We start from the raw sequence: 24,274 nt of genomic DNA on the forward strand, positions 1-24,274 counted from the left end.
TGACCTTGCAGCATATATTCCCTGTTTGTTTGCTGTTTATCTTCCACTCTAGAATGAAGCTTCTGAGAGGCGGGGGACTTTGTTCACTGCGCTGACCCAGCACCTGTAAGAATGCTGGCACAGGGAAGGCACTAAGTATTGCTGAATGAATAGAAAAGTCCCCTAGAGTCTAGGGCCTGGACCATGCTTCAAGGATAGTCTAGAAGGTTTTTGTTTATACCACCATGTGCAATAATTACCTCAAACACTGAAGTTTAGAAACCACTGAGCTAGGCTAAGCCACGAGGGGAAAGTCTGTAGCAGGTGTGTGTGTGGGCGTCCAAACCGCTGTGCCTCGAACATCCCTGGTGGAGAGAATTCTAAAGCCTTCTTGCTAGCACGAAGCATTTCCTTAATCCCGCTTTGATAGTAAGTCTCTGTATCTTAAATATTTAGTTGATTTTGCTGTTGTTGTTATTGTGAGGGTTAAAGGAGATGATAGCAGAGTTCTCCAGAAGTGAGACTCTTTTTTTTTTTTTTTTTTTTTTTGCGGTGCGCGGGCCTCTCACTGTTGTGGCCTCTCTCGTTGCGGCAGAGCACAGGCTCCGGACGCGCAGGCTCAGCGGCCATGGCTCACGGGCCCAGCCGCTCCGCGGCATGTGGGATCCTCCCGGACCGGGGCACAAACCCGTGTCCCCTGCATTAGCAGGCGGACTCTCAACCACTGCGCCACCAGGGAAGCCCCCAGAAGTGAGATTCTTAGTCATCCTGATAATTAAAGGTAAATTCCATTCTGGCGTGCTGGAGATTACCCATGGACCAGCACACTACCAGGTTTCTGCATATCTCAAAATGTTTCTCCTGTCATTGCAGCACATACACTGCCGTCCTTTAATTAGAAAGGTTGTAGCTCTACCCTTATTTTTCCCTTTCTTAACATATAAACTTAAGATCTTCCTATGGCCATTTCCATGTAAGTGCACAAGTAAGCATCCTAGCATAGCATGGGTACATGACATTCAATTACTAAGGCCAAACTACACAGCCCGAGTTCTTGTCTTCAGTGAATTTTGGCATAAGAAGTAAGTGTGTGGTAGAAAATGGTATAACAAAATTGAGATATTGGCACTGGAGTGACCTAGGTAACCATGCTTACGTTAGCAAAATGTCAGCATGGAAATCAAAGATTGGACTCGCCATGCAAAACAAGGTTAAGTGGTGTCTTCTGAAATGGAATAGACAGAGATGGGTCCCCAGGCTTGTACGTTTCTTCTTCTTTTTCTCTTTTTAAAGACATCATTGAGAATCTCATTAATGTTATAATTTGAAAGGTGTTTTCTGCCTCTAATGGAAGATTTAGACTAGCTGAGGAAACTATCACTGGTTCCCCATATTACAGCCTTACCAATTAAAAAATGCAAATTGTTTCATACTATTAATGATTTCAACTTCGAAAGAAGCCACTTCTACTCTTCCTTTTAAGTGAGTTAAGTTTTAAGTGGCTAAGTTTAAGTGAAAAAAATATCCTGAGATTGCAAGGTAGCTGTTTTTAAAAAATACAATACCCTGTCATTACTTGCAAGTCCTTATTTTAGGGAATCAAGATTTTCTCAATACTGTGCAACAATATTAAAAAAAAAAATCGTCAACAAAAGGGAATAAATTGGAAACTGAAGTTAGAAAAGCCTACAGCTGTCATCCATAACACTGATTTCAAATTTCTGTGTTCATCCACAAAGGCTCCTTGTTCTTTTTCTGGGTTTTATAAGTCAGCTTTATACACTGAAATCTAACAAATTTTTCCTTTATCAGTTTTATATATTGAGGTTTCACCTAAGACTGTGTTTGAAAAAGGAACTGATACTAAAAAATAACAATAAAGTGAACAGGGCCCTGCAGGGGTGGATATCTTAGAATTTGGAAAGTGAAGAAGAGAATATTGTTTGCTGACCTGTTTATTATGATATTAAATTCTATACTTTTTTTAAATGATTCATCACTGCATGTAATATATTATACCATGGAAAATATCAAGTCAATGCCTTAAAATAAATATTTTGGACTCAACTACAAAAAAGAAAAAAAAAGAAAAGAAAAGAAAAAGAGCTGGTACTAAAAATATTTGTAAATCGTCAAGTAAAGGCAGTGGATGATATCTGTACCTGTGGGTGATTACTGCTGTAGCTCCTGCCTAAATACGGGCAAGAAAAGAAAAAGAAAAAAACAGAGTTCTTGGGCAACTTTCCTCCCACATGATAGCAAACACTTGGATGTAAGTAATGTCTCCATGGTCTATTTAATCTTCTTTTTCATGTTTGGAGTTAAGCAGGCAAAGGGCTGGAGGCATCATGGATGCAACGTGTTTGCACACGTGAACAGTTCTCAGAGAACAGAGGGATGGGGGTAGAAAGAGTTTCATCTGCCTGTGATACCGTGGCCCCTGCCATCACCTTTCCCATTGGGTACTTTCTGGTTCAAGGGAAGGAATGTGCTGTGGTGGAGAGGGCATGGGTTTTTTATTACTCAGACTGACTTAAGGTCAAAACCAGCATGTTTATTATTAGTAGAGTAACTCTGAGCTGACTCACTTCCGTTTTGTCTGGCCTCTCTTATCTGCAACATGGAGATGGCAATATCCACCTTGTCGAGCTACCTCTCCATCTTACAAGAAATAACACATGAGAGTCACCTAGCCCCAGACTCAGGGTTCAATAAATAGCTTCTGCCCTGCTCTTGGGACCCTGGAGGAATGCCGACCAGCCTGCTGCAGCCACAGGGATCGGAGTTCCATCTGCGGAAAGGACTTTCCAGGCAAGAGATGCAGCCCACCCTGTTCCTGAGCGCCACGAAGAGGCCCTTCCAGAAATCCAGCCATGGGCCTCATTCTAACCTCCTTGAGCCCCACTTTGGTGGTAGTCTGTGAACACGCCTGATCCAAGAGGAGAAAACAAACAAACAAACAAAAAGGGCAGGAGAGGAGCAGACTCCTCCAAGGGCTGATGCCGGACGGAACAAAAAGGCGGCGTCGACGTTTTCTAAGCATTCAATGGGGGCGCCTTCTCTCCACATTTAAAAGCAGGCGTTTGCCACTCCAGCTGTTCAAATCATATGGGGCTGAAAATAGTAGAGCGGAAAGAAACGTGGCCTTTGTAATTAAGAGTTCTTTTTTTTGCCCCTTCTCAAAGCCAACAGGAACAAACTGAACTGAAACTTGGTTGTTTAAAAGGTTAAAAAGTTGTCATCCCCCTGGGTCCTATCTTTGGCCTTGCTTTCTTTGTCTTTCTAAGATGCTGAAGATGTTTGCTGAATGTACAGAAAATGCGAGCACACATGGGGAGTGGCATTGGCAACGGCTCTCCTAGCATCACTGGGGCAGGGCAGTCCTCTTCCCAGGAAACCAAACAGCACACTACTCACTGATCCCTTTTTTTTTTCTCTAACTCATGAGCTTGTAATGTGGTTAACGAGTAAGATGGCTGCTTACTACAAGCAGGGAGAATTCTGCAAACAGCATTCAATTGTATCCCCAAACAGAAAGCTTGGAATTTGGTGGAAGAGAAACAAGGTGTTTGGTGAGCCCAGAACCAGAGTCAAGACTGTGAGCTTCTTCAGGCCAAAGCTTCTAGTTCCTTCTCCCGGTACAGGGCCTGTGGCTGGCACTCAATAAATATTTGGAGAATTACAAAATGCAGGAATGAATAAGGGACCTCCAGAACTGCTAGTGAATTGTACCTTATGGGAAAACCTTTCCGGGTTTTGTAAATAGTGTAAAATTAAACTCAGCTAACAAAACAGGAAGATTTAGGGGTATCCATCTCATGTCCCAGTCTTCCGAGAAAAAAATATTAAATATTTCTGGATATATATATTGGAATATTACTCAGCCATTAAAAAGAACGAAATAATGCCATTTGCTGCAACATGGATGCAACTAGATAGAGATCATCATACTGAGTGAAGTAAGTCAGACAAAGAGAAATATCGTATGATATCCCCTATATACGGAATCTAAAAAGAAATGATATAAATGAACCTATTTACAAAACACAGACTCACAGACTTAGGGAACAAACTTATGGTTACCGGGGGGAAGGATGGGCGGAAGGGATAGTCAGGGAGTTTGGGATCGACATGTACACACTGCTGTATTTAAAATGGGTAACCAACAAGGACCTACTGTGTAGCGCAGGGAACTCTGCTCAGTGTTACGTGGCGGCCTGGATGGGAGGGGAGTTTGGAGGAGACTGGATACATGCATATGTATGGCTGAGTCTCTTGGCTGTGCACCTGAAACTATCACAACATTGTTAGTCAGCTATACTCCGATATAAAAAGTTAAAAAAAAAAGGGAACAAAATTGGCTCATGTGTAGAGACATGGTTGGACCTAGAGTCTGTCATACAGAGTGAAGTACGTCAGAAAGAGAAAAACAAACACTGTATATTAACGTATGTATGTGGAACCTAGAAAAATGGTACAGATGAACTTATGTGCAGGGCAGATGCAGAAAACAGACGTGTGGACACGGGAGGGGGGGTGATGACTTGGGAGACTGGGATTGACATATTTATAACTACCATAAATATAGCTAGTGGGAACCTGCTGCATAGCACACGGAGCTCAGCTCCATGCTCTGTGGTGACCTAGATGGGTGGGATTGGGGGGGGCGCGTGGGAGGGAGGCCCAAGAGGGAGGGGATGCATGTATACATATAGCTGATTCATTTCTTTGTACAGCAGAAACTAACACAACATTGTAAATCAACTATACCCCTATTTAAAACAAAAGACTTTTGCAGTCAGTAGGGAAAATTAAACAGGCATCAGAAACAACGTTTTAAAAATATGCTATTAAAAAATTGAAAGCATAGAGTCAAATTTAGGAATTAACGCAAAGGGACCGAGGAATTTCTGAAACTTAACACCAGATTCAGAAATGGACCTAAACACGGTGATCCATGTTATGCTACATTGATTCTTGCTCTTGTCTTGGATATTATAACAAAGAAGCGTCCTGGATACATAAAGAGGTTGATAACCTCACATTCAGGAGGACTCAGAAGTGAACATCACTGTGGGAGACACAAGGGTTTATCAAGGAAGGAGAGCATGCCTTCAAGCAGCACACAATCTAACGAGCAGTAAGAACCAGCCTGATCTAACGAAGAAATAACCACAAAAATAAAGCTATAGGAAAAATGATACTATTAGAAAATAGACAATCCAGCTACAAAAATAGGCAAAAACCCTGAACAGACGCCTTACTACGAAAGATCTGTAGGTGGCAAAGTAAGTATAGGAAGAGATGCTCCAAATCACATGTCATTAGGCAACTTCAAGTTAAAACAACAAGATACCACCACTCACCTACCAGAATGACCAGAATCCCGAACACGAACACCACTAAATGCTGGGGAGGACTTGAAGCAACAGGAACTCTCATTCACTGCTGAAGGGAAGCAAAATGGTACAGCCACTTGGGTGGAGAGTCTGGCAGTTCCTTACCAGACGAAACATACTCTTACCACGTGATCCAGCAATCACACTCCATGGTATGTACCCAGAGAAGGTGAAAACTTATGTCCATATAAAAACTTTTATGTGGAGGTTTATAGCAACTTTATTAATAACTGCCAAAACCTGGAAGCAACCAAGATGTCCTTCAGTAGGCGAATGGATAAACTGTAGTACAGCCGTGCAACGCAGTATTATTCAGCAATAAAAAGAAGTGAGTTATCAAGGCACGAAAAGATATGGAGGATCCTTAAGTGTACGTCACTAAGTGAAAGAAGCCAATGTAAAAAGACTACACACTGTACGTATTGGTCCAACTACCTGACATTCCGGAAAAGGCAAAACTAGGATGACAGTATAAAGATTAAGGGTTTGGGGGTTGGGAGGCAGGGGGTTGTGCTCCATGAATAGGTGGAGCACGGGATTTTTAGGGTGGTGAAACTATTCTGTATGATACCGTAATGGTGGGTACAGTATCATATACCATTGATACCAATGATACCATATATCATTATACCTTTGTCAAAACCCACAGAATGTACAACAGAAAGAATGAACTCAACTGTAAACCTTCGACTTCAGCTAATAACAATATATCAATATTGGTTAATAACAGGGGACACTGTGCTTGGGGTAAGGGCAAGGCAGGGAATGTGGGAACTCTCTGTACTTTCCCATCAACTTTTCTGTAAACCTAAAACTGCTCTAAAAAAATTAAAGTCTGTTAATTAAAAAAAACAAAACTGTACTGTCAGCTGTTTGAGATTTTTCCCTCCAGATGACTTTCCAGATACTGGCTGGGGCCCAGTGGAATTCATCAGAGAAGATGCCATCAAGATGACTCCCAGCCAGGCTTTGAAAGACCAGCAGGGACTGGTTTGTGAGTCAAGAACTGGGAGGACATGGTGTTTCAGATGGAGGTGACAGGCAAGGCTTAGAGGTAGAACCCACTGGGAAGAGTGGCCAGCAGAGCACTGCACTTGACCACAAGACAAAGGTCACAAGTTGACAAGTAACTGGAGGTAAGAGTGGAGGTGTTGGATGGTACTTAGGAGTTCAAAATGGGATCTGAGGGCTTCCCTAGTGGCGCAGTGGTTGAGAGTCCGCCTGCCGATGCAGGGGACACGGGTTCGTGCCCCGGTCCGGGAAGATCCCACGTGCCGCGGAGCGGCTGGGTCCGTGAGCCATGGCCGCTGAGCCTGCGCGTCCGGAGCCTGTGCTCCGCAACGGGAGAGGCCACAGTGGTGAGAGGCCTGCGTACCGCAAAAAAAAAAAAAAAAAAAAAAAGGGATCTGAAAGGTGAGTGAGGTCACTCTGGACAACTGGGAAGGGACATGACAGAGTCAAAATGAGGTACAAGGAAGCATCTGTTAGGTTTAGGCCAAGAGACACGAGAGAAAGTGAACCCCACTACAGGTGAGGTTATCAGTCATTAGCCCTGAGGGAAAGTCAACAGAAGATACTGGGAATCTAAGGGAAAGTAAAATTTCCAAGAAAAGACATGCTGAGCTATGTTAAGGAGGCCAAGGTGGAAGAGTAATACTTTCTCAAAAGTCCTGACCAGGAGGAGGGAACCCAAGAGCGTAGCTCTCTATCAAGCAGGGTCCCTAGATCTTCTCCTCATTCAGGTTTCTCATCTTACCACAATTAAGGGCAGAGCAAGAGACCTACAGTGGATCCCAGCAGGAAAGAGAATGAGAGGGAGGAGAAAGGGCACCTGCAATTGGTGAAGCCAGAGAATGGTCACTCTTATATCCATGCACTGAAAAACTCAGAAGCCATAGATGTTTTCAATACCTATATTTATTAACAAGGAAAAACGTTCACAACAGATTCCTAAGTGAGAAAAGAAGGTTCAGAAGAGTCTACCAATTATGATGCCATTTTTGTAAAGCTGCCTCCATTTATTTGTATATGTATGCACAGAAAATATTCTGGAAGAAAACACTCAAATGCCAACATTTACGGGCGACAGCAACATGGTAGGTTTTTTATGTTGCTTCTCTGTAGTTTCCTAACTCCTCTAAAAGCTATTGCAGAGATTACTTCTAAGAGACTAATTTCTTCAAATGGAAGAGGTAACGCTCTTTCCATCTCGTAACTCAAGCCTCCAATAACGTTCTCCTTGTTAAGAGTAGAATAGCCAATGCCTTACACAAAAGCCAGTGCTCGCTTTAGATCACCGTGGTGCAGCCTCTCGTGATACAAATTACGTCAACAGCCACGTCTGATGCCTAAGGGAAAAAAGCAATGGAAATTCCAGAGAACTAAAGTTAAAAACGTAACGGCAGGAGCAGCAACAGCAGCGGCAAAGAGAAATGTCTGGAGAGGGAAGGAGACAGACCTCCACATATTCCCAGCACTTGTTTCCTGGACTCTAGAGGAGGGTTTCTTGATTAGTCTATTTAAAAAAATTGTTATTGTAAAAAAAAAAAAAAAAAAAAAAACCTCCTGGCTAAAAATAACAGTAAAATGCACAAGACATGCAGAAATACCCCATGATGCAAATTATTTATGGAGATAATGTAGCAACGTGACCAGGAATTAGCATGCCTCACAGTTTCTCCTCAGCTGAGATGGGTTCCCCAGCCACAAACCTGAGGGATGCATGGTCCAATCACCAGTGCTGGATTGCTATGTTTGTTCTTATCCATCAGAACTGTTGCTTTAAGGCGGGGGTGGTGGTGATGGTAGTGGTCCTCAGGGTAGGGAGGAATGGTAGAGCGAAACAGGTATCTAGCACCAGTGCTTTAAAAGATTATCTTTATCATCTTTCCTAAGCTGACAGTTTCATCTTGAAATCTGTTACAGGAAATACCTTTAACCAAAAGCCATCTGTTTTGAATTCTCCCTTTCTATGGGCATAAATTCACTACAGCTATTTACTGTAGTTCAGTTTTTAGGCATATTGCAATTATCTTTCCTGTAACTTTCATTTCTATTGCATTAAAGTAGGAATATAAGAGAGCCAGCAGGGAAAACTTTTTAAGAACAGTTCACTTTAAACGTTATTACCTGCTAACAACCCTGTCCAAATTCTAGTAGGGGAAAAAGCCAAACTATTTTCTAAAAGAAGACTAAAAGATTGTCTGAAGATTCCATTTATTCCTGTTTTTTTCTGTTCCTTATAAAACATGGATATGCTCTTGGTAAAGCTATCCAATTTCTGTTTCAATCTAGTGACCACTGAATATTTAACTCTGTTTACCTACCAAACAGGGAACTGTAGCAATAATCACAGAATGACAGCAGGAACAACAATATAAACCAAACTGATAATTTGTCTCCTATTAACCTTGATAGTAACATCACTGAGAACTAACACACTGAGGCTAGAGCCTAATCATTTAGTTTGGAGAAAATAAACTCATTTACAAGGTAATAACCACTACCTGATAAAGGGGGACATACTGTGAGGGAGTGTATGTTATCCCTGGGCTATGAGTATACAGTGAGGTACACAGTTACAACTCAACACACATCATACTAACCAAAGGAATCAAATCCCAGCGCCCTTTCTAAGGAGATTACTATTAACAATGTGCTAAGCTAATGCATGCGTTTATAAAATGTCCATGCCTGATATTGGAGATACTGAGATTTAGAACCACCAGAAGTTCTCAGTGCTGCTTCAGAACGTACACTGAATCATTCCTCAGCAGCAAAGGGAGAAAAACAGTACATTACAAGTCATGCCCAGAAGGTAAAAGGGACATAGTCTCCTGCCTTGCTGTCTTAATTTTGAATGGAAGAATGTACACGTACTTAGATTAATGCTGCTTCTGAACAGAAGCACAAAATAGTGGGTAGATTTGTGATAGAAAACTATTTGAGAGGTTGAGTGATCATCTGGATCAAGTCTCTGCACCTAAAAATATAGGGAGGCAGATTTGAAGGTTTCTAAAATCTTCCAAAACTGTACAGTGGACAGAGTTCCTCTTCGGCCACCCAAAACTAGAAAGGCAGAATTTTTATTTTCTTTTTGGTACACGGGCCTCTCACTGTTGTGGCCTCTCCCGTTGCGGAGCACAGGCTCCAGACGCGCAGGCTCAGCGGCCATGGCTCATGGACCCAGCCACTCCGCGGCATGTGGGATCCTTCCCGGACCGGGGCACGAACCCGTGTCCCCTGCATCGGCAGGCGGACTCTCAACCACTGCGCCACCAGGGAAGCCCCGAAAGGCAGAATTTTAAGATTCACCTGCAGGCACAGAGTGGGCACTCAATAAATGCCTGATGAATAAATGAATGAATGTTTATTTAGAGCTGTCTGTGTGTAACATTTACTAGGGCCTGAAAAACCAACATAAATTGTACAAGGGTCCTGTCCTTAAGAAGCTTCTAATCTATCAGAAGATGCACAATATAAATGAGCAATTTTAATACAGTGTGATGCTTGTAGTAATAAGGCAAGGCTATAAATATAGTAATATATGTCTAATATAAATTAAAATAAAACAGACGCAACAGGGAGCCAATAGTTAAGAACAAGGGAGAGGGACAGATAAAGCTTCTAAGACAGGATTTGATTAAACTAATTCACACCAAGGCACTAAAATGTTATCTATAGCTTCTGTCCCAGGGTCAATTGCATTTTAATGTAAAACAAGAGGAAGGTTTGCTCAATTCTAGAGGACTGAACTGCTATTAGTGGCATTTCAGGTATCCGGTGAGAGATGGCAGAGAAGATTCTTCGAATAACACTATTGGGCAGAAAGTCTACCTAGTTCTATCATGAAAAAGGCTCAAAGAGGGTAGGTGCACGTCTTCTTCAAACAATTGTATCCAGCAAGCACATAAAAGAGAGCTGGTGAGGGGCTTCCCTGGTGGCGCAGTGGCTGGGAGTCCGCCTGCCGATGCAGGGGACACGGGTTCGTGCCCCAGTCCGGGAAGATCCCACATGCCGCGGAGCGGCTGGGCCCGTGAGCCATGGCCGCTGAGCCTGCGCGTCCGGAGCCTGTGCTCCACCGCAACGAGAGAGGCCACAACAGTGAGAGGCCCGCGTACTGCAAAAAAAAAAAAAAAAAAAGAGCTGGTGAAGTGTCTTGAACAGATGTTTGCACACCCATGCTCACAGCAGCATCATTCACAACAGCCAAGAGGTAGAAGCAACCCAAGTGTCCATCAATGGATGAATGGATTAAAAAAAAAGGTGGTCTATACATACAACAGAATATTATCCAGCCTTAAAAAGGGAGAAAATTCTGACACATGCCCCAACACAGATGAACCTTGAGGGCATTATGAGAAATGAAATCAACCTGTCCTAAGAAGACACATACTGTATGATTCCACTTGTTTGAGGTACCTACAGGAGTCAAACCCATAGAGACAGAGGTAGAATGGTACTCGCCAGGGGCTTGGAGGAGGGAGGATAGAGAGTTAGTGCTTGGTGGTATAGAGTTTCCATTTTGCAAGATGAAAAGCATTCTTGGATGGCAGTGATGGCTTCCCGACAGGTGAATGTACTTAATACCACTGAACTATACACTTAAAGATGCACAGTTACGATGGGAAGTTTTGTTGTGTGTATTTTATCACAATTTTAAAACCTGGGAACAAAAGGAATTGGTGAAGTACACCATAGCTTTGAAATTGATATGCAACGTTTTTAGAGCATTATAACGATTGTTATTAGTTATTATATGTGGAAAGCTATTGCGGAGACAGCAGAACAGATAGCGTGTGTTGATTAGATGGGCAGCTGCTTGCTTCGTAATGTGTTTGAGAAAATGACACCCAGAAGACCTCCTCCAGGATCAGCTGCAATTCCACCATTAAAAAAATTCAATCCTTGGGTCCCCGAGCTTTTGCCAAGCGCAACCATCCTGGCCAAGGTCCCTATCACCTTCATATGTCTTTATGAGACTGTTTCTCTACAGGTCAACCAAGGTGCATGAACTGATTTGAGGTATTCGGGAGAGGGGAAAGATGAGGTCCAAAAGGAGAAGAGGAAGTCCAGACAGTGAAAAAAACAAGCCTGCAGCAACTGGTGAAATCAAATCGTGCTCCTTGGAAATTCCCTCCATGCCACTGATGACCTTTCGCCACAGGTTTTCATAGAAGCCTAGCTCTGCTCTCCATCCTGACCCCTCCCTTCTATCTGAAAGACTCCCAGCAATACAAAAAGTCACGAGGCAAAACTCGGAAGGAGTTTAATCCTAAAATCAACACGGCTTCTGCTAAACAATTTTCAACTGCGGCTACATATTTCATCATGGAAACTAATTTGGAGTTTCCAGTTTCACAAAGTGTGGTCAGCAAATCTAAGAGTGAGATGGAATAAGTAAATGGACAGGCTTCAGAACTCTGCATTTCTGAGTCAGCTGCAATGAAAAGGTTAGGTTCAAAGAATCTAGATATGCGAGCGGTATAAGAGATAAGAGAGTAGATCAGAGGGGCTTTAATGTAAGCTATGACTTTATGCCCCTTATCCGAGAATCTGGGGCTAGAGAGCCAGCTGAACGCAAGGCTCCTGTGCTTTCTGGAGTCAGGCTGCTCCTCTGTAGCTGGGTTGCCTTCAGGAGAGCACACCAGGGATATGGGTGTCTGTGTGCACATTAGAGAGACAGAGATCTACTGTGATATCAGGAGAGTTTACTTAAAAAGGGGGAGAAGCAACAGTATTCTGAACCAGGAGAGCCTCTCTCTTGTTATAAGATGCTCAGAATACTTAGCAGGCATTACGGTCTCCACACCATCTGTCAGACCTTAGCTGACGTGACTGCCTCTGTACATGAATAACGGAGGTGATCAAGGGTAGCTTCAAAGAAAGTTCCCCTCACTCAGACTTCAGCGTATTATTAAAACTTCTCAAAAAGTATAGGGGGTGGGTTTCTTTTTTTTTTTTTTTTAACATCTTTACTGGAGTATAATTGCTTTACAGTGGTGTGTTAATTTCTGCTGTATAACAAAGTGAATCAGCTATACATATACATATATCCCCATATCCCCTCCCTCTTGCATCTCCCTCCCAGCCTCCCTAGTCCACCCCTCAAGGTGGTCACAAAGCAACAAGCTGATCTCCCTGTGCTATGCGGCTGCTTCCCCCTAGCTATTTTACATTTGGTAGTGTATATATGTCCATGCCACTCTCTTAGTCCCAGCTTACCCTTCTCCCCTCCCTGTATCCTCAAGTCCATTCTCCACGTCTGCATCTTTATTCCTGTCCTGCCCCTAGGTTCTTCAGAACTTTTTTTTTAGATTCCATATTTATGTGTTAGCATATGGTATTTGTTTTCTCTTTCTGACTTACTTCACTCTGTATGACAGTCTCTAGGTCCATCCACCTCACTACAAATAACTCCATTTCTTTTTATGGCTAAGTAATATTCCATTGCATATATGTGCCACATCTTCTTTATCCATTCATCTGTCGATGGACATTTAGGTTGCTTCCATGTCCTGGCTATTGTAAATAGTGCTGCAATGAACATTGTGGTACATGACTCTTTTTGAATTACGGTTTTCTCAGGGTATATGCCCAGTAGTGGGATTGCTGGGTCATACGGTAGTTCTATTTTTGTTTTTTTAAGGAACCTCCATACTGTTCTCCATAGTGGCTGTGTCAATTTACATTCCCACCAACAGTGCAAGAGGGTTCCCTTTTCTCCACACCCTCTCCAGCATTTACTGTTTGTAGATTTTTTTTTTTTTTTTTTTTTTTTTTGCCATACGCAGGGCTCTCACTGTTGTGGCCTCTCCCGTTGTGGAGCACAGGCTCCGGACGCGCAGGCTCAGCGGCCGTGGCTCACGGGCCTAGCCGCTCCGCGGCATGTGGGATCTTCCCAGACCAGGGCACGAACCCATGTCCCCTGCATCGGCAGGCGGACTCTCAACCACTGCGCCACCAGGGAAGCCCTGTTTGTAGATTTTTTGATGATGGCCATTCTGACTGGTGTGAGCTGCCACCTCACTGTAGTTTTGATTTGCATTTCTCTAACGATTAGTGATGTTGAGCATCCTTTCATGTGTTTGTTGGCAGTCTTTCAGGAGGTGGTTTTGATCAGTGTTAATTTTAACTGTGTACTCATGTCCCTTGTGGATTTATTAGCCTGGTTACATTGCTTCAGGTACCACAGAAAGCACAGGTGGGTGAGAAAATAAGGTGACAAAACCCAGTGAAATAATACACAGGTGGCAGCATACACACACCTGCATCTTCACCCGCTTTTCAAAAATAAGATTCTATTTTCCTCCTCTATACTCTACATGTTCTCGGACAGATTGAATAAGCATTTGTAAAGAGACATATATTATTTTGATTAATATTTCACGCAAAACCTCTTATTGTACAGAAAGAATATGGGAGTTGGACCTTCCTTTACCTATATGGCTGGGCTCTCTCCTTCACCTGCCACTGTTCTAGACTCTGTGCTGGAAACCAGACCAGGTGGAACACAGCAAACTGTATTTTCCTTTCAAGATCAGATGCAATGAGTCAGTGTTTGTGCAGTAATCTGCTAGTAAAGCAAACAGGCAGAACTGAGAACTCCCAAACACGCCGTGTTTTCATTTCCATTTCACAAGACAATGAAGCTCACCACACAGGGACATTTTAAATGATGAGGTCCCCTTCCACACATCGACCTGTCCTTCACGTAACCGTTTGAGACTTTCTGCTAAGAATGTCTAAAATGCTTGCTGTTTCTCAGCAGCAAACAAATGCCTTTAGCCTCTGACCCAGCATCGGGGTTTCTCAAACCCTCTCCTGTCTGAAAATGTGTCCCCAACCAAGTAGCAGTACCTGGCGATCACCCTGCCAGACACGGGGGCCAAGCCTCTAGCCCCCAAAGGGGCAGAGCCATTCCCTCAACCGATTTCAGAGCTAACCCAACACCTGTATCAGTGAGCACAAAATGAAGAGCTAATACCATCAAGTATCCTCACCAGAGGTTGGTTTTAAAACTCTGTAAGTGGAGATAATGTAGGACTCTGAGCTACAAAATTGGCCCGCCTGCTCCCAGAGGACCATGCTCTGGGCTTTTAGCCCTCCTTGCCTTGAAATCTTCCTCTATCCCCTTGATTTTACTTGGCTGTCAACTTCACGGTCAGGGAAGGTGGCCCTCAAAGCAAAGAGCACAACGCAGGCCACGCAGCAGCCTGCGCCACCCTGTCTACGCTCTCTGTACTTCCTATTTTTTACTGGAAAATTTAAAAGAAAACAAGGCAAATTATTATCTGCTTCATGCACATTTAGGTGTCCCCTGCCCCCATTTTTTTTGATCTATAAAAGATAGCACTTAGCACGTGGGAGTTATAACCCCAAAGCCTGAAAAGGACCCTGCCAACTCCCACCCAATATCGTGCAGTTTCGGTGACAACAAACTGGGTCCCAAACGGAAAGGTGAAAACCACAAGTTCTCAGTCTCAGTGAGTTGAATTTAGTGAAATGAAACAGTCATTTCTATTTTAGTATTTTTAAAGAGTGACACTTAATAGCACAGTTAAAAGGTCACTTCTTGAAATTAACGAGTGAGCCCTGGTCCCATCCGAGGGTAAAGAAGGATTTTTTTTTAGAGGGTCTGAGGGCCCCTGGAACACACTGCCTATTTTGAGGTGTCACAGGGAAACCCGTTGGAAAGAAGAGTCTTCAGCTGCGGTGGCGTTGCAATATTACCTGTCAGCCAAAGACACTTTCTTTATGGGTCTTTCAATTAGCCCATCGGTAGGTATTTGTTCAGAAACCCCAGTACACAGGAGCGGGCAGGACCCCACCAGGAAGTGATGCAATAAACGTTGCCTGCAAGGTCTGACTCCCTTAATGTGTTCTGAGCCCTCCGGGCAGACTTCACATAGACACTGCGCATGACCTGAGCGCCTCTGCCCTTCTTTGGAGGCTCACCATCCTCTTTTCTGGTTCCACTGTTTAGAAAGCCATGTCAACCTGGAACCACCTCTCAGTTGTAGTGTTTCTCTTTTCTCCAATGATCCCCGGGACGCCTCTTTGGAAACCTTCCTGAATGGCCTAGGCTAACAAATGCTTTGAGGCATTTGCCATTAACCGAGTTTTTACATAATGAATTGATGATGTCAACATCCTGCTTAAAATCTTTCAAGGACTCTCTCCTGTCTTCAAGATACAATGCGAACTCCTCCGCAGAGCTTTCTGAAAAGACACTTGGTGATCTGGCCCCTCCCTTGACACTTCTCACCTGCTCCGCTCTAGCGGCTCTGGGCTATTTGCACTTTTCCAACATGTCATGTTCTCTCTCCTCTCTGAGCTTGGCACACGCTGTCCATCATGTGACCAACTAAAGCTGGCATTTCCCCCATCCCTTGAATCTGGACTTATGGGGTGACTTGCTTTAGCCACAGGGAAATTAGCAAAGATGCTGCAAGGAGAGGTTAAAAAGCACTTGTGTGCTGGAGTTCATCTTCTCTTGCTGCTCCCGGGAGCCCTGAGATCGCAATACGAAAGCTCAGACTAGCCTCCTGGAGGATGAGAGACCACGTGGGGCAGGGACCAGCAGTCCCTCTCCCAACCAGCCTTACAGCTGGACATACGAGTGAGGCCATCGAGGACCAACCAGTCACAGCCAAGCTGGCTAGCCTAGAATAACCCAGCTGACTCACAGAATCATAAGAAGTAATACATGCTTGTTGTTTTAAAGCCACTGAACGCTGGGGTGGCTTGTTACATATATATGCCAACTGATACACCCACCTTGTTTCCAGGTTAACACCTGTCGGTCCTTCAGGTCTGGGAATGAAGAGTTCTCTGAGGCCAGAAGATGCCACACTGGTTTCCATCCATGGCATCCTCTGGGTACCACTAAAAGAGCCCTGGCCACAGTGTAAAGGAGTTGCCTATTTTCTCATCTCTTTTCCCACTGACTGGAAGCTCTTTTTAGCTGTGGTGGATGCCTTCCCTAGTGCACACACCTGGTAAATACTTGCTGAAAGAAGACACAGGAACGTATACCTCTATCTTCTGGTTTTCTCTATCTTTAATTTCAAAGAATTAGACCAGGTAACTTTCACCTATCACCACCTAGACATGGTAACCACATCAAAATATTATAGTTTTTCTTTTTTTTAGAGTTCCACTCATATCAATAGCCTTTGGGAATCTCCCTACTCTTTTTACAGATGAGACTATTGTATCTTCCAAACTCACTGTACCTTTCAGTTTGACTAATACGAAAAAATTCACCTAAAATTCCAAGGCCCCTTAGAGTATGCACATGGATAATTCTGACAAATGCTCCTACCTTCACCATCATAATTACTCTACCATATATGTCAAAGAAGCAGAAGACTTTGACAATACATAACTGACTTCGCTGGCGATGCAATGACACTGACAGTTCATGACAATTCCCATTACAGAGGAAACATCTCTACAACAAAGAGACTAGCGAGTAGCAACTGTTCACCTGTTCATTTCAGCAACACATCACGATAGATTTTGTTTTGTGAAATTTATTATCCTAACAGCATTATAGCTGCCACGGTGACTAGGGAGCAATCCCTGGGCTAAAATTTAACTCACATTATCTCATTTAATTCTCTCAACAATCCTGCAGCATAGATATGACCAGCCCTATTTTACAGACGAGGCAAATAAGACTCAGAGAAGGGGGTCAATTTCCCCAAGGACACACAACTAATGAGTGGCAGGTCTAGGATCTGAACCCACAGATGTGTCCAAAAGCCCTTATTTGGACGAATACCTTTAAATCTCATGTTCGCAAATGAAAGTAAGAACTACCTTCCTTCGGAAGACATGGAAATAGAGGCACTGAGAAAGAAAGGAGCTTGCCCATGGTCTCAGAGGGCTGGGAAGGAGAAGAAAACCCAGGCGTCCATCCTTAGCCTGATGCTCCTGTTACTGGACCAAGCCCAAGGAACCCCCACTGTCTCCTTAGCTGTTAACAGTTAGATTCACACCTACCTCTGTGACTGACAACAACAAATTCAACGGGGAGAGATAACAGGTTCTTTCTCTTCTAGATGTGCTTCCAATTACTGTATATCTAGATAGGTTGTGAAAAAAAAACAGTAGGAAGCATGAAACTCATGAGTCCTAACTGGGCTACGATCTGCTTTACCAGATTTCTTTTAAAAAAGCAACCAACCTAGAGAAGGACTTTAGTCTTCCAACTTTAATGTAATTTACAGTCTGTATCTACTATTCATATCAATATGACAGAACTGATTTCCTTGCCTGTGTACCATGAAGAACAATGAACACTTAGCATTAAATATTGAATTAAGAGTTACATAACGATCCTTTCCAAAAAAAAATCAACTCTGCTTCTCCACCATATCAAAATGTACCTGAGGGCTTCCCTGCTGGCGCAGCGGTTGAGAGTCCGCCTGCCGATGCAGGGGACACGGGTTCGTGCCCCGGTCCGGCAAGATCCCACAGACGGCGGAGCAGCTGGGCCCGTGCGCCATGGCCGCTGAGCCTGCGCATCCGGAGCCTGTGCTCCGCAACGAGAGAGGCCACAACAGTGAGAGGCTCGCGTACCGCAAGAAAAACAAAAATGAAAACAAAATGTACCTGAGATATTTATCGTTCTAGAAACACACAATGTCTTCCACAGTCTAAACCGTTTCAACGACTTAACGTAATGACCTGTTGGGCACACCACGTGCTTGTCAAACAAAACTGATTTATTTAAGAAACATCTTGGAAACACAGGATGCTCTGAAAGTACAAACAACTCCCTCGGAGTTTCTTTTTTGTCCAAGTATTATTTCTCTTAGTTCCAGTTCCAGATATTCATTATCTATCCTTATTCTAGTTATGAAAGGGGCATTAATATATGCTGAGTATATAAAATGTACTAGATAGGAGTGCACATCGCTGCTTGAGTATACAGAATGTACTAGAAATGCTCGGTTACACCCTAACCGGCTTCCCCGGCCTGAAGACACAGGTACATGCTGTTATCTCAGCTAAGTCTGGTCATTCTGTGGAGCAAATACTAAAAGGTCTCTGCAAATACAAAAATTCTTTTAGTAATGAAGGGTACTAATGATATTTTATGTCATTGGTGGGCTTCAAATGTTCTGGGGACGTCCCTTTCACCAGATTCTCTAGCTCCCCAGCACCCTTTTTTTGTGAAAAATGTCCTGACATCTCCATGCCAAGAGAGACAGAGGCACTCCCTAGGAAAAAATGTCAGTCAAAGGCACTGGCTAGGGGCTTCTCTGATGAAACGGCTATGGAGTTAAGTCCCCAAGATATCCACGGTCAGTTGACTGCCCAATTTTAGACTTAATCTAGGCAACGCCAACTAAGTTAGGGGCTTTAAGATAGAAGGCTTCTATGTTCTTTTGGATCCAAATCAGAAGAGGGGGAAAAAGTCATTTAATGCCAAGTCAATTTGACATCAACGGCGGAGGAGAGTAATTAAAGAGGACAAGGGGTGTTCCTTTGCAATGCTGCGAACGCCGATAATCACTAGAGCCCAGTCAGAGAACTCCAGTTACACTCAACTGCTTTCAGGCCACACCTGTCAACAGGAAAAGGAGCCAAGATTGACTGGGGTGTTCCCCTTTATCCTCCTCCCTTAACCTCTGATTCCTCCCAAATATCTACCCATGTCCCCAACTCTGAACACCAGTGCTGATAAGCAACGGGAACATTAACCCAATTCACAAGAAAAACTGATACCATCTAATGTTCTGAGATCACCTAACATCCTGGCCCGGCAGTCCCCACATTCTGCCTGGACTACCCATTAATCAGTCTGTTATTCTCCATGGGATGCTATCTGCACCAGAAAGACCATGTGGTCCACGATCCTTAGTAAGTGACACTCCCATGATACTGACATACTCTTCCTGGAGGCCTGCCCAGATGAAGGAAATGGAAAATCCTCCTTGAGCAAGGTGACCGCCACCTCCCTTCTGACCCTCTGGAGGCCTCCTTCTTCCACTGCCACTCCTCTTCTTGCCTTTAGGGAAGTGCTAGCCAGCAGGTTGCTAGGACAACGGGCGTCATTGCTGGGGCTCAGAAATAGATCGCCAGCAGAGTGGGCAACCTGGACTGTAAATTCTGATGACAGCAACAAGATACCGATTGGCAGCTAATCTGCTCCACTAAAGGAATGACAGACTAACATTACCCAGCGGACAGCTCTCACCTTGACATACTATCCTTTAATCTGCACTTGTACTTGATGTGGCGGTGACAGAGAAGGGGTAAGAAACTCACTGAAGATACAGGCTGAATGACTATTCTGAATTATGTGAGCTTGTAGATATGCAGGAACCAACTGACATTTATATATTTATTAGTCTCCTGAAAGTGGAGGGAGGGAGGTTTTTCATAGCAGAAGCAGGAGAGCCAGAAACAGGTAGAACAACTGAGGTTGCCAAAGAAAGGGAAGGGAAAAAAATCTGTTTGCACAGGCAATAGCTGTCCCTGTTCTGAACAACTGCATCCTAACCTCATACTCCCTCTTCTTGGAGAACAAGGAAGAAAAGACAAAAGACACTGAGAAACTAGGGCTTGCCATGGTAGGAGAAGGGAACAATCCAGTTCTCTTTGTTCTGCAGGGTAAGGTTTACAATGCTTACAGTGGATAGCAACTTGTAGGAGACCCAGACATTAACACTGCCTATCAAAGTCTTGGATTTTAGCCCTGGAGAAATTACAATTTTTCAGTTCTATGCAAGCTGCAAAGACTGCAGGAAAAAAAAAAAAAAAATGAAATGAAGAGCAACCTAATGGAAATTTTCAGAAAACAATTTTAGCAAGAGCATTTTCATTTCCAGATATGCAAAACATTGATGTCCCAATGTCTGTAAGGATGGCTGATGTACAGAATGAAAGATGTAGCACAGCCCAGTACCCGTGCAGGGGTCCCAAGCAGCAAATTCTGTTGGCACTGTGGACAAGTCCTAGTGCTAGACAGTCGTGGCCGGAAGGGAGATGGTCACAGGACGTGTGTGATAAAGGTACTGGGAAAGAAGTAAGATTTACAGGTGGAAGAAGCTGGTGAAGAGTCCAAAGAGCATGACAGGAACTTGAGTTTTGGAAACAAAAAGATTCTGAAGGAGGTTGCCGTTTGTATCCCATTAACATTTCCACTTTGGGGGATTCTACTTAAGGAAGTTGTTTCAGAACAGAAGCACAAATAGAAAACTGACATTGGACTTCCCTGGTGGCACAGTGGTTAAGAATCTGCCTGCCAACGCAGGGGACACGGGTTCGAGCCCTGGTCCGGGAAGATCCCACATGCTGTGATGCAACTAAGCCCATGTGCCACAACTACTGAGCCTGTGCTCTAGAGCCCGCGAGCCATAACTACAGAGACCACATGCCACAACTACTGAAGCCCGCGCACCTAGAGCCCATGCTCCGCAACAAGAGAAGCCACCGCAGCGAGAAGCCTGCACACCACTACGAAGGGTACCCCCTCTCGCCGCAACTAGAGAAAGCCCGTGCACAGCAACGAAGACCCAACACAGCCAAAAATAAATAAATTTATTTTTTTTTTAAAAAAGGAAACTGACGTTGAAACACTAAAATCCCCCAACATAGTAAACTTAGCTGTTTGAAACCTATCTCACCTAAAAAGCATTTTATGCTTGTAGAAAATGACTTTTTTGAATCATGTAACATTCTTATTCAGGTGTCTGCAAAAGGTTAACATAATCCTCAGGACATAGAGAAGATGGGTTAATTCTTTCAATCTAAGAGTCCCCCCTCTTGGAATTTATTACATAGTAAGCACTGGAAATTTAATGTGAATATATGTTGAGGAAAGGAGGGGTTAAATGATTTTCTGGTCTTAAAAAAATGATTATTTTACAAAAGTGAAAATGTGGGAAATTAAAAGAATGAAATTATCTGTTTCTCTTTATACATTAGTCCCAAAGAACAATTTATTTGCTGATAGCTATCAGATTTTGTTTTGGCTTTATGACAAAATGTCATTTAGTTCCTATCTGTGCCTTACTTTTTCTCTAAGAAAGCAAAGGAGAAACAACAATCTTTTAGAGGAACAATGAAAATAATTTAAATACTATGATATGATATACTTGGAGAGAAAAGATTTACAGTCATTTCTATACAGTCATATTCATTTATATTTTTTATAACAAAGATGGTAGAGCTGATCGATCTCTGATCTCTGTTGGAAGAATTTTCCGTGGCTTAAGATTCCCCTTCCAGGGCAGCACTCCCACCCAGTCATCCTCGCCCTTCCTTCTTTCTGTGTGTACCGCTTCTTCCACAGCAAATGCTTCAAAGAAACACCACTTGAGAAATACATTTTTAGTTTCGGGTGTGGTTTCTGTCCGAAGTTCAGCTGAAAACACTACGTTTTACACGGGTTGGGGAGGCACCGTTTCTTTAAGTGGCCCAAGTTCTTGCTTCAGCTTTTGCCTATAAATATTTATATAAAATGACCCTAAAGAAGAATGGTTCCCATGTCCTCCAAGTCCCCACTCTATGTCCTTGTCAGTGGTCACGGCTCATCATTCCTGATGGAAAGCCATTTCTGGCTCTGAGGTCTCACCTACCCAGATGAAAGCAGTTAAAGAAAAGACTAGGTTGGGGGCTTCCCTGGTGGCACAGTGGTTGAGAGTCTGCCTGCCGATGTAGGGGACGCGGGTTCCTGCCCCAGTCCGGGAAGATCCCACATGCTGCGGAGCGGCTGGGTTCGTGAGCCATGGCCGCTGAGCCTGCGCGTCCGGAGCCTGTGCTCCGCAACGGGAGAGGTCACAGCAGTGAGAGGCCCGCGTACCGCAAAAAAAAAAAAAAAAAAAAAAAAAAGGAAAGACTAGGTTTATCATGTCTCCCTCCCTCCCTCGCCTTCTCAATACACACACACACACACAGACACACACACAGACACACGGCGTTGAAATCCAGCCTCTGTTTCAAGACCTAATTCAGACGCTCAGCACTCTGTGAAGCCTCCCTTCCCTGAAAGCCCAAATCTGAATAATCTTACTCATCATCCCTTTCGCAGCACCCGACTCTGCCCCTCCCAAAGTGACTGGAGAGAGGAAAATCCCAGCGAGCAGTGAATGCAGACTACCCATCCCTGCATCCCTAACAGACCTGAGCACACCTTGGCACACAGCCACCTTTTCACACATAGGATTCACTGAGTTCGAAACTTAAATAGAACATAAAACCTTTTTACGTAACGGCAACTACTCAGTTAGAAAGCAGTCTGACCAGGCTGTGGACACCTTCTCTTCCCCCACAGGACACGGATATTGTAGAAGGTACAAGAACATTTGTCCTTCCACACCTTCTGAAGGTTCCAAGTATATCCCTTTTTCCCTCCGAGATGCTGAGGGGAGCAGGCTGAGCACGAGGGGAAGACAACACGAGGGGACGGGGGTGCCTGCGATGGGCTGCCCTCTGCCAAGACTCAGCAAGTAGGGCTGACGTCAACTCTCAGAAGTGGCAGCTCATGCAAGGCCCCCCACCCAACTGCAAGGCAGCAATGGCCGGGAATGAGTGACGCCGTCGGTAAGAAGCAACTGGAGGAAGCCTGGGAAAGGGAAAGACATGGGTGAAAGAAAATTCCAGAAGACTCGAGGTTACACAAAGAACACCCAGAGTACCTGCATGAAATATGAGAGCCTCTTTGCCTTTATAACACGCAGGCCCATTGACAGGGCCATTACAAGCCAGAATTTAAAAAAATGAGACTTCCCCCCCCTCATTTATCGAATAGTAAAATCTCCCCTTTCCTTCTGATCCCCTTATCTACTTAAGTTTTTTTTTTTTCTATGATAGCACTAGAGATCATAAAAAAATCTGGCATCACAGATGGCAAATCTAAAAGGTACAAATTGACACACAGGGAAATTCCCCAATTGCTCTGATTAGAGTGTGTATGTGTAATTCCCTCACTCTGGAGACTAGAAATTCAGCTCCCATTTTTCAAAGCTTATAAAGACAGCATAATGCTGTCTAAATAGGCACAGAGGTGTTTCTTTGAGTCTTTCCATTTCTTCATAGGAATAATGTAACTCCTGCTCTCAGAGCAGTTACTCTGAAAACGGGTCAATAAACACAGAAAATTCAAGAAACCTTGACCCCTGTGAGCCTCAAAAGCCACATAGGATGATGCCTCCCTAAAAAAGTGTTTGTCAACTTCTCCCTGCACACCAGAGGGACGCTCAGTGGACTCGGTTTGTACCGGTGCACTATTTTTTTTTTTTAATTCCAAAGTGTGTATCAACCAAAAGAAAAGAAAATGAAAATGATGCTATTCAGTAAACGGTGAGTTTCTAGGTAGCCTTGGCACTCCGAGTCCATCTGCCACTTTGAAGACAGATGTCAACATGAACAGTGATCAAGTGATAGGATTATAAGGCAACACTCCAACCCTTCACAGAATGCCAGGGCAGGCCATTCACAAACAACCCATACAGCAAAACACTCAAATGGAAAAGGAGAGGAAACACACACAGTGTAGAATTCAAGCATCAGAAAATCCCCAAACTCTACTGATAGTTCTATAAAACCCTTTTTTAAAAAAAAAAAAAAAGGTTTCCTTTCCCACATTGACTTATACACATCATAAACATTTAACATCTACTTCTAAGGAAAATACAATGAACTAGTCTCTCCATGCCTGCCTCTACCTGACCAAACTCCTATGAGATTGAAGCAGCTCTCATCAGAACCATGTTTGTGGTCCTTTTCTGAATGGCTTAGGCCCACACGTGAGAAGCCCGGGCATGTGTTTATTCTGTGCTTAGTCGCTCAACAAATATTTACTGCATGCCCACTACAGGACAAACAGTATTTTAGGTGTCGTGGATTCACCAGGAATAATGATGATGATTATCCCT

At 43.7% G+C, this 24,274-nt stretch overlaps 1 protein-coding gene across 5 annotated transcripts in view; it reads right to left on the minus strand.

Annotated features, from left to right (window-relative positions):
- ATXN1 (ataxin 1) overlaps positions 1-24,274 on the minus strand; it is a 245,872-nt gene that overhangs the window by 124,203 nt on the left and 97,395 nt on the right. The window contains exon 4 of one of the 5 annotated variants that reach the window (XR_011246632.1): positions 9,549-10,497. The exons of the other annotated variants lie outside the window; for them this stretch is intronic. The gene's annotated coding sequence lies outside the window, so the exon portion shown is untranslated. Of the gene's footprint in view, positions 1-9,548; positions 10,498-24,274 lie in introns of those variants that run through there. 5 annotated transcript variants of the gene reach the window in all.

The sequence above is a fragment of the Delphinus delphis genome, chromosome 10 (genome assembly GCF_949987515.2).
Source record: "Delphinus delphis chromosome 10, mDelDel1.2, whole genome shotgun sequence".
NCBI classification, from domain to species: domain Eukaryota; kingdom Metazoa; phylum Chordata; class Mammalia; order Artiodactyla; family Delphinidae; genus Delphinus; species Delphinus delphis.